Raw genomic sequence first — 13,551 nt, forward strand, 5'->3', positions numbered from 1 at the left:
CTGAATCTTAGACAAAAGCAGAGGGATGAAATACATTTTTTATTTCACATGTTTTTCGATTTCTGTCTCAATGTTTCTCAGTAAATATTTACAGGTTCTGACTCAATCACACTTGATATGTATTCTCTAAAAAAATATAGTTTACTAGATGGCAGCCCGATTCTAAAGAATCGGGAGTCTAGAATCCATATATACTTTATTTTTTCAAATGTAAGAATAATACAATTAATAAATAATAGTAAGAAAGAACAAAAAATGGCTGCACTCACCAGCTCTTGACAATTCTTGACAGTACGGCACATTTCTGATTGGTCGCTCGCGGCAGGCGGCAATCAATCAGAAAAGTGCCACGCACCACGAAGGCATATATCTTTGTCCACCCTGAGCGGGTGTAGAACGCTGGTGACGTCACTTATCTCCGGACATTATCTCCGGACAAAGCCACGGAAGTTGGCACAAATTGCGCGCTTACTTTTGCACCCGGGGGCGCACTTACTTTTGCACCCGGAGGCGCACTTACTTTTGCACCCAGGGGCGCACTTACTTTTGCACCCGGGGGCGCACTTACTTTTGCACCCGGGGGCGCACTTACTTTTGCACCCGGGGGCGCACTTACTTTTGCACCCGGGGGCGCACTTACTTTTGGGGCCGCACTTACTTTTGGTGGGCGGGGCTCCTCGGCCTCCGATTTGGTTGGTGGGGCCCCTCGTCCTCCGATTTGGTGGGTGGGGACCCTCGGCCTCCGATTTGGTGGGCGGGGACCGGCCTCCAATTTGGTGGGCGGGGACCCTCGGCCTCCGATTTGGTGGGCGGGGACCCTCGACCTCCGATTTGGTGGGCGGGGACCCTCGGCCTCCGCTTTGGTGGGCGGGGCCCCTCGGCCTCCGATTTGGTGGGCGGGGTCCCTCTGCCTCCGATTTGGTGGGCGGGGACCCTCGGCCTCCGCTTTGGTTGGCGGGGCCCCACGGCCTCCGATTTGGTGGGCGGGGTCCCTCTGCCTCCACTTTGGTGGGCGGGGCCGCTCGGCCTTCGATTTGGTGGACGGGGCTCCTCGGCCTCCGATTTGGTTGGTGGGGCCCCTCGGCCTCCGATTTGGTGGGCGGGGCCCCTTATCCTCCGATTTGGTGGGCGGGGACCCTCGGCCTCCGATTTGGTGGGCGGGGCCCCTCGGCCTCCGATTTGGTGGGCGGGGCCCCTCGGCCTCCGATTTGGTTGGCGGGGCACCTCGGCCTCCGATTTGGTGGGCAGGGACCCTCGGCCTCCGATTTGGTGGGCGGGGCCCCTCGGCCTCCGATTTGGTTGGTGGGGCCCCTCGGCCTCCGATTTGGTGGGCGGGGACCCTCGGCCTCCGATTTCGTGGGCGGGGACCCTCGGCCTCCAATTTGGTGGGCGGGGACCCTCGGCCTCCGATTTGGTGGGCGGGGACCCTCGGCCTCCGATTTGGTGGGTGGGGACCCTCGGCCTCCGATTTGGTGGGCGGGGACCCTCGGCCTCCGATTTGGTGGGTGGGGACCCTCGGCCTCCAATTTGGTGGGCGGGGACCCTCGGCCTCCGATTTGGTGGGCGGGGACCCTCGGCCTCCGATTTGGTGGGTGGGGACCCTCGGCCTCCGCTTTGGTGGGCGGGGCCGGGCCCCTCGGCCTCCGCTTTGGTGGGCGGGGCCGCTCGGCCTTCGATTTGGTGGGCGGGGCTCCTCGGCCTCCGATTTGGTTGGCGGGGCCCCTCGGCCTCCGATTTGGTGGGCGGGGACCCTCGACCTCTGATTTGGTGGGCGGGGACCCTCGGCCTCCGATTTGGTGGGTGGGGACCCTCGGCCTCCGATTTGGTGGGTGGGGACCCTCGGCCTCCGATTTGGTGGGCGGGGCCCCTCGGCCTCCGATGTGGTGGGCGGGGCCCCTCGGCCTCCGCTTTGGTGGGCGGGGCCGGGCCCCTCGGCCTCCGCTTTGGTGGGCGGGGCCGCTCGGCCTTCGATTTGGTGGGCGGGGCTCCTCGGCCTCCGATTTGGTTGGCGGGGCCCCTCGGCCTCCGATTTGGTGGGCGGGGACCCTCGACCTCCGATTTGGTGGGCCGGAACCCTCGGCCTCCGATTTGGTGGGCGGGGACCCTCGGCCTCCGATTTGGTGGGCGGGGCCCATCGGCCTCCGATGTGGTGGGCGGGGCCCCTCGGCCTCCGATTTGGTGGGCGGGGACCCCCGGCCTCCGATTTGGTGGGCGGGGCCCCTCGGCCTTCGATTTGTTGGGCGGGGCACCTCGGCCTCCGATTTGGTGGGCAGGGACCCTCGGCCTCTGATTTGGTGGGTGGGGCCCCTTGGCCTCCGATTTGGTAGGTGGGGCCCCTCGGCCTCTGATTTGGTGGGCAGGGACCCTCGGCCTCCGATTTGGTGGGTGGGGACCCTCGGCCTCCGATTTGGTGGGCAGGGACCCTCGGCCTCCGATTTGGTGGGCGGGGCCCCTCGGCCTCCAATTTGGTTGGTGGGGCCCCTCGGCCTCCGATTTGGTGGGCGGGGACCCTCGGCCTCTGATTTGGTGGGCGGGGACCCTCAGCCTCCAATTTGGTGGGCGGGGACCCTCGGCCTCCGATTTGGTGGGCGGGGACCCTCGGCCTCCGATTTGGTGGGTGGGGACCCTCCGCCTCCGATTTGGTGGGCGGGGCCCCTCGGCCTCTGATGTGGTGGGCGGGGCCCCTCGGCCTCCGCATTGGTGGGCGGGGCCGGGCCCCTCGGCCTCCGCTTTGGTGGGCGGGGCCGCTCGGCCTTCGATTTGGTGGGCGGGGCTCCTCGGCCTCCGATTTGGTTGGCGGGGCCCCTCGGCCTCCGATTTGGTTGGCGGGGCCCCTCGGCCTCCGATTTGGTGGGCGGGGACTCTCGGCCTCCGATTTGGTGGGCGGGGACCCTCGGCCTCCGATTTGGTGGGCGGGGACCCTCGGCCTCCGATTTGGTGGTCGGGGACCCTCGGCCTCCGCTTTGGTGGGCGGGGCCCCTCGGCCTCCGATTTGGTGGGCGGGGTCCCTCTGCCTCCGATTTGGTGTGCGGGGACCCTCGGCCTCCGCTTTGGTGGGCGGGGCCCCTCGGCCTTCGATTTGGTGGGCGGGGCCCCTCGGCCTCCGATTTGGTTGGTGTGGACCCTCGGCCTCCGATTTGGTGGGCGGGGACCCTCGGCCTCTGATTTGGTGGGCGGGGACCCCCGGCCTCCGATTTGGTGGGCGGGGCCCCTCGGCCTCCGATTTGGTGGGCGGGGACCCTCGGCCTCCGATTTTGTGGCGGGGACCCTCGGCCTCCGATTTGGTTGGCGGGGCCCCTCGGCCTCCGATTTGGTGGGCGGGGACCCTCGGCCTCCAATTTGGTGGGCGGGGACCCTCGGCCTCCGATTTGGTGGGCGGGGACCCTCGGCCTCCGATTTGGTGGGCGGGGCCTTTCGGCCTCCGATTTGGTGGGCGGGGCCCCTCGGCCTCCGATGTGGTGGTCGGGGCCCCTCGGCCTCCGCTTTGGTGGGCGGGGCCGGGCCCCTCGGCCTCCGCTTTGGTGGGCGGGGCCTCTCGGCCTTCGATTTGTTGGGCGGGGCTCCTCGGCCTCCGATTTGGTTGGCGGGGCCCCTCGGCCTCCGATTTGGTTGGCGGGGCCCCTTATCCTCCGATTTGGTGGGCGGGGACTCTCGGCCTCCGATTTGGTGGGCGGGGACCCTCGGCCTCCGATTTGGTGGGCGGGGCCCCTCGGCCTCCGATTTGGTTGGCGGGGCCCCTATTTGAAGTAGGAAAAATATGCTCCTCAACTGTTAGATTATGGGGAAATCAAGTGTTTATTAAAATGGTCATGTCAGGAAACCTAATGGGTCCTCTTTAAATCTATCTTCATTAGCTATGTAGGAAACAGATGAAGAGGAACCTGGAATATAGTCATGTAGCCAAAAAGGTGCTGTACAGTACAGATAGATGGTATGCAAAGATTTAGAGCTTAGAACTCCCACTTATTTGTTTCTCTATTTTTCTCATACCTTCAGAAAAGTGCAATAAAAAAGTGTCTGTTTTGTGTCAGAAAAATATTTAGAATTGAGAGTCCTCAGTGGTTGATACCTTTTAATGGCTAACTGAAAAGATGGTAACAAATTGCAAGCTTTCAAGACTACACAGGTCTCTTCATCAGGCATAGACTAATACAAATTCTGAAGAATCACATATTTATGCACAACATAGCACAGAAAAAAAAAAGACATGGATAAGACAGGTGACATGAAGCAGAATTACCATGAGTGATAAACAGTTATGTCCATAAATATTGGACCACTTCTTAGATAAGGAATGTTTTATTGTCCTCTGATTGGGGTCTGGGTCTGTTGTGATGACCCCTCATAGTCTGAGGGGCAAGTTCCTTAGTTGATGTAAAAAGACATAAATCCATGCGACACATTCATTCCACCACTAAGACTGTCAAAGGTCGTCATCAGTTTATATTCCCAGACTCTCCTGTCTTTCTGCGATTTGAAGTTACCTTTTAACACAAGTAATTTCATGTCCATAATGTTTTGATTTTGGAGACAAAAATGTATTGCCACAGGTAGATCCATTCTTTTTTCTCTTATTGTGTGGCAGTGAGAATTCATTCTTGTTCTAAGCTTTTGCCCTGTCTCCTGTACATATAGACCCCCAATTGGACATTTAGTACAAATAATTAAGTACACCACATTAGAAGTGTCGCAGCTGGAAGTACCTGGTATCTTATAGTCCTGATGTGAATTGGGGATCTTTATCTTGTCCGTGGTCATTATAAATGGACAGGTTTTACATTTTTTCTGATTGCAAGGAAAGGTTCCTGCAGCTGTTGGAGAGGACAGGGAGCTCTTGACAATGATAACCTGTTTTGTGTCAGTATGAAATGTGTTTAAGCTACATGCACTGGGCTAGGAGTAGGTAAGAAAGATGATGACTGAGAACCAAAAGTCAATTGTGCTGACAGCATATGCTTTAATGATATTAGGACTTGAGTAGAGCAGTGTTTCTCGCTGCCCTGTCAAACAGCTCAATTTTGTTGGAGGGCCTTGTTACTCAGGCATAAGACATTCTTCTGTGCAGTACAGGACAGAGACTGATTACTATAGAAAATGCAGAACATAAAAAGATCAATGTTCCAACTGGGAACACAGTGGCTGCTGAATGAAAGCTCTTAGTCCAATTTACCTAACTAAGCCACTAAATGCTGTGACACAGAGTGTTAATACAGTGCTGCCAAACATGCCCCTTGTCAAAGTAGCAACTACAGTATTATGAATGACTTACAAAATCCTCAAACCTCACTCATTCTAGTTATGTGAAGGGTGCTACAGCACCATTAGTTGTGGTCTCCTCACTCCTCGCAGGCCCACTTAGCTTTGATTGATGCCCCACTTGAAAAAGCTTCACATGCTGGATACGCTGTAAATCAAATTTGAGTGGGCATGCCAGCAGTGATCGTTGACTAGTTCCTGTTGCACCATTTCTAATGTGACTGGAAGAATCATTATGCTGCAGTTTTACTGAGACTTCTGAATTAACATTTTTTAATACTACATATATTTATTGTAATACTGTATTACCGTACACTATCGCAACATGCCATTTGTTTAACTCAGTATATTTGATCAGATCGATATGCTTACTTTTATGTTTATGGCTTGAGAAAGGCTATCAGAATGCTGAATGCTGTAATATTACATTTTCACAGTGTAGCTGCTTACAATTTCCTGTCCTTTCACAAAACCTGATTTTCCTACTTATTTTTCTTAAAACCCATATTAGCATTTATGTTCATGCTCTTAAAGGTAACAATATGTTCCAGGGTTAATCCTGGGGTGTTTGGGTTCCACAGGAAAAATTGACTCTAGGTGCCTACAGTATAAAATTCAATAAAGGAGACTTCCGTTTAAAAATAAAGTCTTTAATGAACGGTAACTAGGCAAGGGTTATGTACAAGAGATAGAGCATTCAAAGTCTTATGGGGATTTCATTTACAGTAGGAAGCATTTTCATGCACACAGTATCCTTTCTCTGTACTCTATTCCAGGGCTAGGGAAGCACACTGTTTCGCCCTACTTCCTTCACAACCCAACTTCTATGGCAAAGTCCTCATCAGCAAGTCTTTGCTCGCTCAGCGGTTCTGTATCCTATTTCTTCCACTACAGGCTCCCTGGATCTACTGCTCTGGACCTCCACTAGTCCCACAGACTCAGTGCTGTTTAGGCCAATTACTTTTGGTGTTTGCAAGCTCAGGATTTTTGTGACTTTGCATCCTATCCAAGCACTATTTCCCTGTATGCCACTCTGTCTTGTCAGTTACTTCAGAATCTAGGTATCCCTGGCACCAAGTCTCCTTTTGTGGATCACCCCATCAGCAGCACTGCTCTCTTTACTCCCCAAACCCTATCTGACTGATTACAGAAAGCAGTCTTAACCCCCCAATATGGGTTATTCCAAAACATGAACTCTATCCTCTCTTACGCTAATGTCATTATCTAAACTATGCACTATGCTATGCACTATCATGTCCTACAATGTACAATACTTAGAACACTACTACACAATTCAAAGACACAATATGTACAAAGGAAGCACAATGTAATTCACATTACACAATACACTGTCATGGTTCCCAATGGCAAGGGAACGTCAGAGAACATAAATAACAGAACAGCTCTTGGGTGATGGAATCTCGAGCTGACCGTGAGCTAAACCTACCACACAACTAACAGTGGCCGGGTGGCGTACCTACGTTTTATCCCTAGACGCCTAGCGCCAGCCGGAGGACTAACTAACCCTAATAGAGGAAAAGACAGACCTGGCTTACCTCTAGGGAAATTCCCCCAAAAAGGAGACAGAAGCCCCCCACATATATTGACGGTGAGTTCAGAGGAAAAGACATACGCAGTATGAAGGTAGGTTCAGCAAAGCGAGGTCCGCTTACTAGATAGCAAGAAGATACAATAGGGAACTTCACGGTCAACTGAAAACCCTATTAAAATACCATCCCGAAATTACTTTAAGACTCATGTGTCAACTCATGACACCGGAGTGGCAATTTCGGCCCACAAGAGCTTCCAGCTACAGAAAAATAACATAACTGTGAACTGGAACAAAAATGCAAAACAAACTTAGGACTAAGAGTCCAACTTAGCTGATAGTAGTCTAGAAGCAGGAACATGCAACAGAAAGGCTCTGGTTACATTGATGGCCGGCACTAGAATAACTGAGCAGCAAGGCTAAATAGGATACTCCCATATCCTGATGGAAACAGGTGAACAGAGAAAGTGAAGCACACAAGTCCAGTACCACCAGTGACCACCGGGGGAGCCCAAAAAACAAATTCACAACAGTACCCCCCCCTCAAGGAGGGGGCACCGAACCCTCACAAGAACCACCAGGGCGATCAGGATGAGCCCTATGAAAGGCACGGACCAAATCAGAGGCATGAACATCAGAGGCTGTCACCCAAGAATTATCCTCCTGACCGTAGCCCTTCCACTTGACCAGATACTGAAGTTTCCGTCTGGAAACACGGGAGTCCAAGATCTTCTCCACAACGTACTCTAATTCACCCTCAACCAACACCGGAGCGGGAGGCTCAACGGAAGGCACAACCGGTACCTCATACCTGCGCAATAATGACCGATGGAAGACATTATGGATAGAAAAAGATGCTGGGAGGTCCAATCGAAAGGACACGGGGTTAAGAATCTCCAAAACCTTATACGGGCCGATGAACCGAGGCTTAAACTTAGGAGAAGAAACCCTCATAGGGACAAAACGAGAAGACAACCACACCAAGTCCCCAACACGAAGACGAGGACCAACACGACGACGGCGGTTAGCAAAATGCCGAGTCTTTTCCTGGGACAACTCCAAATTGTCCACCACCTGTCCCCAAATCCGATGCAACCTATCCACCACAGTATCCACTCCAGGACAATCCGAAGACTCCACCTGACCGGAAGAAAAACGAGGATGAAACCCCGAATTGCAAAAGAAAGGAGAAACCAAAGTGGCAGAACTAGCCCGATTATTGAGGGCAAACTCCGCCAACGGCAAAAAGGCAATCCAGTCATCCTGATCCGCAGACACAAAACACCTCAAATAAGTCTCCAAGGTCTGATTAGTTCGCTCAGTCTGGCCATTAGTCTGAGGATGGAACGTGTTGTGAATTTGCTTTTTGCTCCCTCTAGTGGTTACTAGTTTTTTGACTCTGGTTTTTCTGTCATTCCTTTTATCCGCACCTGGGTCGTTAGTTAGGGGTGTTGCTATATAAGCTCCCTGGACCTTCAGTTCAATGCCTGGCAACGTAGTTATCAGAGCTAGTCTGCTGTGCTCTTGTCTACTGATCCTGGTTCCAGTTATATCAGCTAAGTCTGCCTTTTGCTTTTTGCTATTTGTTTTGGTTTTGTATTTTTGTCCAGCTTGTTCCAAATCTATATCCTGACCTTTGCTGGAAGCTCTAGGGGGCTGGTGTTCTCCCCCCCGGACCGTTAGACGGTTCGGGGGTTCTTGAATTTCCAGTGTGGATTTTGATAGGGTTTTTGTTGACCATATAAGTTACCTTTCTTTATTCTGCTATCAGTAAGCGGGCCTCTCTGTGCTAAACCTGGTTCATTTCTGTGTTTGTCATTTCCTCTTACCTCACCGTCATTATTTGTGGGGGGCTTCTATCCAGCTTTGGGGTCCCCTTCTCTGGAGGCAAGAAAGGTCTTTGTTTTCCTCTACTAGGGGTAGCTAGATTCTCCGGCTGGCGCGTGTCATCTAGAATCAACGTAGGAATGATCCCCGGCTACTTCTAGTGTTGGCGTTAGGAGTAGATATATGGTCAACCCAGTTACCACTGCCCTATGAGCTGGATTTTTGTATTCTGCAGACTTCCACGTTCCTCTGAGACCCTCGCCATTGGGGTCATAACAGTTTGCCAGGCCAGTATTAAATGTTTAATGCATTGCAGAAGAGGGATTATAAGAAAGAAGATTCTGAGTTTTTTTTTTCTCCTTCCCCTTTACCTCAGAGTGGCTATGCTTGCTGCAGACATGAATGTCCAGACCTTGATTACAAGTGTGGACCAGCTGGCTACTCGTGTGCAGGGCATACAAGACTATGTTATCAGAAATCCTAGGTCAGAACCTAAAATACCGATTCCTGAACTGTTTTCCGGAGACAGGTTTAAGTTTAGGAATTTCGTGAATAATTGTAAATTGTTTTTGTCCCTGAGACCCTGTTCATCAGGAGATTCTGCTCAGCAAGTAAAAATTGTTATTTCGTTCTTACGGGGCGACCCTCAGGATTGGGCTTTTTCGCTGGCGCCAGGAGATCCGGCATTGGCTGATCTTGATGCGTTTTTTCTGGCGCTCGGTTTACTTTATGAGGAACCCAATCTTGAGATTCAGGCAGAAAAGGCCTTGCTGTCTATGTCTCAGGGGCAGGACGAGGCTGAAGTGTATTGCCAAAAATTTCGGAAATGGTCCGTGCTGACACATTGGAACGAGTGTGCACTGGCCGCTAATTTTAGAAATGGCCTTTCTGAAGCCATTAAGAATGTTATGGTGGGTTTTCCCATTCCCACAGGTCTGAATGATACTATGGCACTGGCTATTCAAATTGACCGGCGGTTGCGGGAGCGCAAAACCGCAAATTCCCTCATGGTGTTGTCTGAACAGACACCTGATTTAATGCAATGTGATAGAATCCTGACTAGAAATGAGCGGAAAATTCATAGACGCCGGAATGGCTTGTGCTACTACTGTGGTGATTCTACACATGTTATCTCAGCATGCTCTAAACGTATAGCTAAGGTTGTTAGTCCTGTCACCGTTGGTAATTTGCAACCTAAATTTATTCTGTCTGTAACTTTGATTTGCTCACTGTCATCTTATCCTGTCATGGCGTTTGTAGATTCAGGTGCTGCCCTGAGTCTCATGGATCTCTCATTTGCTAAGCGCTGTGGATTTACTCTTGAACCATTAGAAAATCCTATTCCTCTTAGGGGTATTGATGCTACACCATTGGCAGCAAATAAACCGCAGTATTGGACTCAGGTTACCATGTGCATGACTCCTGAACACCGCGAGGTGATACGTTTCCTGGTTTTACATAAAATGCATGATTTGGTCGTTTTAGGGCTGCCATGGTTACAGACCCATAATCCAGTCCTGGACTGGAAGGCTATGTCAGTCTCAAGTTGGGGCTGTCGTGGTATTCATGAGGATTCCCTGCCTGTGTCTTTTGCTTCTTCTACGCCTTCGGAAGTTCCGGAGTATTTGTCTGATTATCAGGATGTCTTCAGTGAGTCTGAGTCCAGTGCACTGCCTCCTCATAGGGACTGTGACTGTGCTATAGATTTGATCCCAGGCAGTAAATTTCCTAAGGGAAGACTGTTTAATCTGTCGGTACCTGAACATACCGCTATGCGTTCATATATCAAGGAGTCTCTGGAAAAAGGACATATTCGTCCGTCTTCTTCCCCTCTTGGTGCGGGATTCTTTTTTGTGGCAAAAAAGGACGGATCTTTGAGACCTTGTATTGATTATCGGCTTTTAAATAAGATCACTGTCAAATTTCAGTATCCTTTACCGCTGTTGTCTGACTTGTTTGCCCGGATTAAGGGTGCCAAGTGGTTCACCAAGATAGACCTTCGTGGTGCGTACAACCTTGTGCGCATTAAGCAAGGTGATGAATGGAAAACCGCATTCAATACACCCGAAGGTCATTTTGAGTACTTGGTGATGCCTTTTGGGCTCTCCAATGCGCCTTCAGTTTTTCAGTCCTTTATGCATGACATTTTCCGGAAGTATCTGGATAAATTTTTGATTGTTTATCTGGATGATATTTTGGTTTTTTCTGATAATTGGGATTCGCATGTGGAGCAGGTCAGGTTGGTCTTTAAAATTTTGCGTGAAAATTCTTTGTTTGTCAAGGGCTCAAAGTGTCTCTTTGGTGTACAGAAGGTTCCCTTTTTGGGGTTCATTTTTTCCCCTTCTGCTGTGGAGATGGACCCAGTCAAGGTCCGAGCTATTCTTGATTGGACTCAGCCCTCGTCAGTTAAGAGTCTTCAGAAGTTCTTGGGCTTCGCTAACTTCTACCGTCGTTTTATCGCTAATTTTTCTAGCATTGTGAAACCTTTGACGGATATGACCAAGAAGGGCTCCGATGTAGCTAACTGGGCTCCTGCTGCCGTGGAGGCTTTCCAGGAGTTGAAACGCCGGTTTACTTCGGCGCCTGTTTTGTGCCAGCCTGACGTCTCACTTCCCTTTCAGGTTGAGGTGGATGCTTCGGAGATTGGGGCAGGGGCCGTTTTGTCGCAGAGAGGCCCTGGTTGCTCTGTTATGAAGCCTTGTGCCTTTTTCTCTAGGAAGTTTTCGCCTGCCGAGCGAAATTATGATGTGGGCAATCGGGAGTTGTTGGCCATGAAATGGGCATTTGAGGAGTGGCGTCATTGGCTCGAGGGTGCTAAGCATCGTGTGGTGGTCTTGACTGATCACAAAAATCTGATGTATCTCGAGTCTGCTAAACGCCTTAATCCGAGACAGGCCCGCTGGTCATTGTTTTTCTCCCGCTTTGATTTTGTTGTCTCGTATTTACCAGGTTCAAAGAATGTGAAGGCCGATGCTCTTTCTAGGAGCTTTGTGCCTGATGCTCCTGGAGTCGCTGATCCTGTTGGTATTCTTAAAGATGGAGTTATCTTGTCAGCTATTTCTCCGGATCTGCGACGTGTGTTGCAGAGATTTCAGGCTGATAGGCCTGAGTCTTGTCCACCTGACAGACTGTTTGTCCCGGATAAGTGGACCAGCAGAGTCATTTCCGAGGTTCATTCCTCGGTGTTGGCAGGTCACCCGGGAATTTTTGGCACCAGAGATCTGGTGGCCAGGTCCTTTTGGTGGCCTTCCTTGTCAAGGGATGTGCGGTCATTTGTGCAGTCCTGTGGGACTTGTGCTCGAGCTAAGCCTTGCTGTTCTCGTGCCAGCGGTTTGCTCTTGCCCTTGCCTGTCCCGAAGAGACCTTGGACACATATCTCCATGGATTTCATTTCTGATCTTCCGCTATCTCAGGGCATGTCCGTTATCTGGGTGATATGTGATCGCTTCTCCAAGATGGTCCATTTGGTTCCTTTGCCTAAGCTGCCTTCCTCTTCCGATCTGGTTCCTGTGTTTTTCCAGAACGTGGTTCGTTTGCACGGCATCCCTGAGAATATTGTGTCAGACAGAGGATCCCAGTTCGTTTCCAGGTTCTGGCGATCCTTTTGTAGTAGGATGGGCATTGATTTGTCGTTTTCGTCTGCTTTCCATCCTCAGACTAATGGACAGACGGAGCGAACCAATCAGACTTTGGAGGCTTATTTGAGGTGTTTTGTCTCTGCTGATCAGGACGATTGGGTGGCATTCTTGCCGTTGGCTGAGTTTGCCCTTAATAATCGGGCTAGTTCCGCCACCTTGGTTTCGCCTTTTTTCTGCAACTCTGGTTTCCATCCTCGCTTTTCTTCGGGTCATGTGGAGCCTTCTGACTGTCCTGGGGTGGATTCTGTGGTGGATAGGTTGCAGCAGATCTGGAATCATGTGGTGGACAACTTGAAGTTGTCACAGGAGAAGGCTCAGCGCTTTGCCAACCGCCGCCGCGGTGTGGGTCCCCGACTACGCGTTGGGGATTTGGTGTGGCTTTCTTCCCGCTTTGTTCCTATGAAGGTCTCCTCTCCCAAATTTAAACCTCGTTTTATTGGGCCTTACAAGATATTGGAAATCCTTAATCCTGTATCTTTTCGTCTGGATCTTCCTGTGTCGTTTGCTATTCACAATGTATTTCATAGGTCCTTGTTGCGGCGGTACATTGTGCCTGTAGTTCCTTCTGCTGAGCCTCCTGCTCCGGTGTTGGTTGAGGGCGAGTTGGAGTACGTGGTGGAGAAGATCTTGGATTCTCGCCTCTCCAGGCGGAGGCTTCAGTACCTGGTCAAGTGGAAGGGCTATGGTCAGGAGGATAATTCCTGGGTGGTCGCCTCTGTTCATGCGGCCGATTTAGTTCGTGCCTTTCATGCCGCTCATCCTGATCGCCCTGGTGGTCATGGTGAGGGTTCGGTGACCCCTCACTAAGGGGGGGGTACTGTTGTGAATTTGCTTTTTGCTCCCTCTAGTGGTTACTAGTTTTTTGACTCTGGTTTTTCTGTCATTCCTTTTATCCGCACCTGGGTCGTTAGTTAGGGGTGTTGCTATATAAGCTCCCTGGACCTTCAGTTCAATGCCTGGCAACGTAGTTATCAGAGCTAGTCTGCTGTGCTCTTGTCTACTGATCCTGGTTCCAGTTATATCAGCTAAGTCTGCCTTTTGCTTTTTGCTATTTGTTTTGGTTTTGTATTTTTGTCCAGCTTGTTCCAAATCTATATCCTGACCTTTGCTGGAAGCTCTAGGGGGCTGGTGTTCTCCCCCCGGACCGTTAGACGGTTCGGGGGTTCTTGAATTTCCAGTGTGGATTTTGATAGGGTTTTTGTTGACCATATAAGTTACCTTTCTTTATTCTGCTATCAGTAAGCGGGCCTCTCTGTGCTAAACCTGGTTCATTTCTGTGTT

At 51.0% G+C, this 13,551-nt stretch overlaps 1 protein-coding gene across 3 annotated transcripts in view; it reads left to right on the plus strand.

Annotated features, from left to right (window-relative positions):
- Nucleotides 1-13,551, plus strand: part of VWC2 (von Willebrand factor C domain containing 2) — a 1,827,208-nt gene that overhangs the window by 1,219,360 nt on the left and 594,297 nt on the right. The gene's annotated exons all lie outside the window — the stretch shown is intronic.

The sequence above is a fragment of the Ranitomeya variabilis genome, chromosome 6 (genome assembly GCF_051348905.1).
Source record: "Ranitomeya variabilis isolate aRanVar5 chromosome 6, aRanVar5.hap1, whole genome shotgun sequence".
NCBI lineage: Eukaryota > Metazoa > Chordata > Amphibia > Anura > Dendrobatidae > Ranitomeya > Ranitomeya variabilis.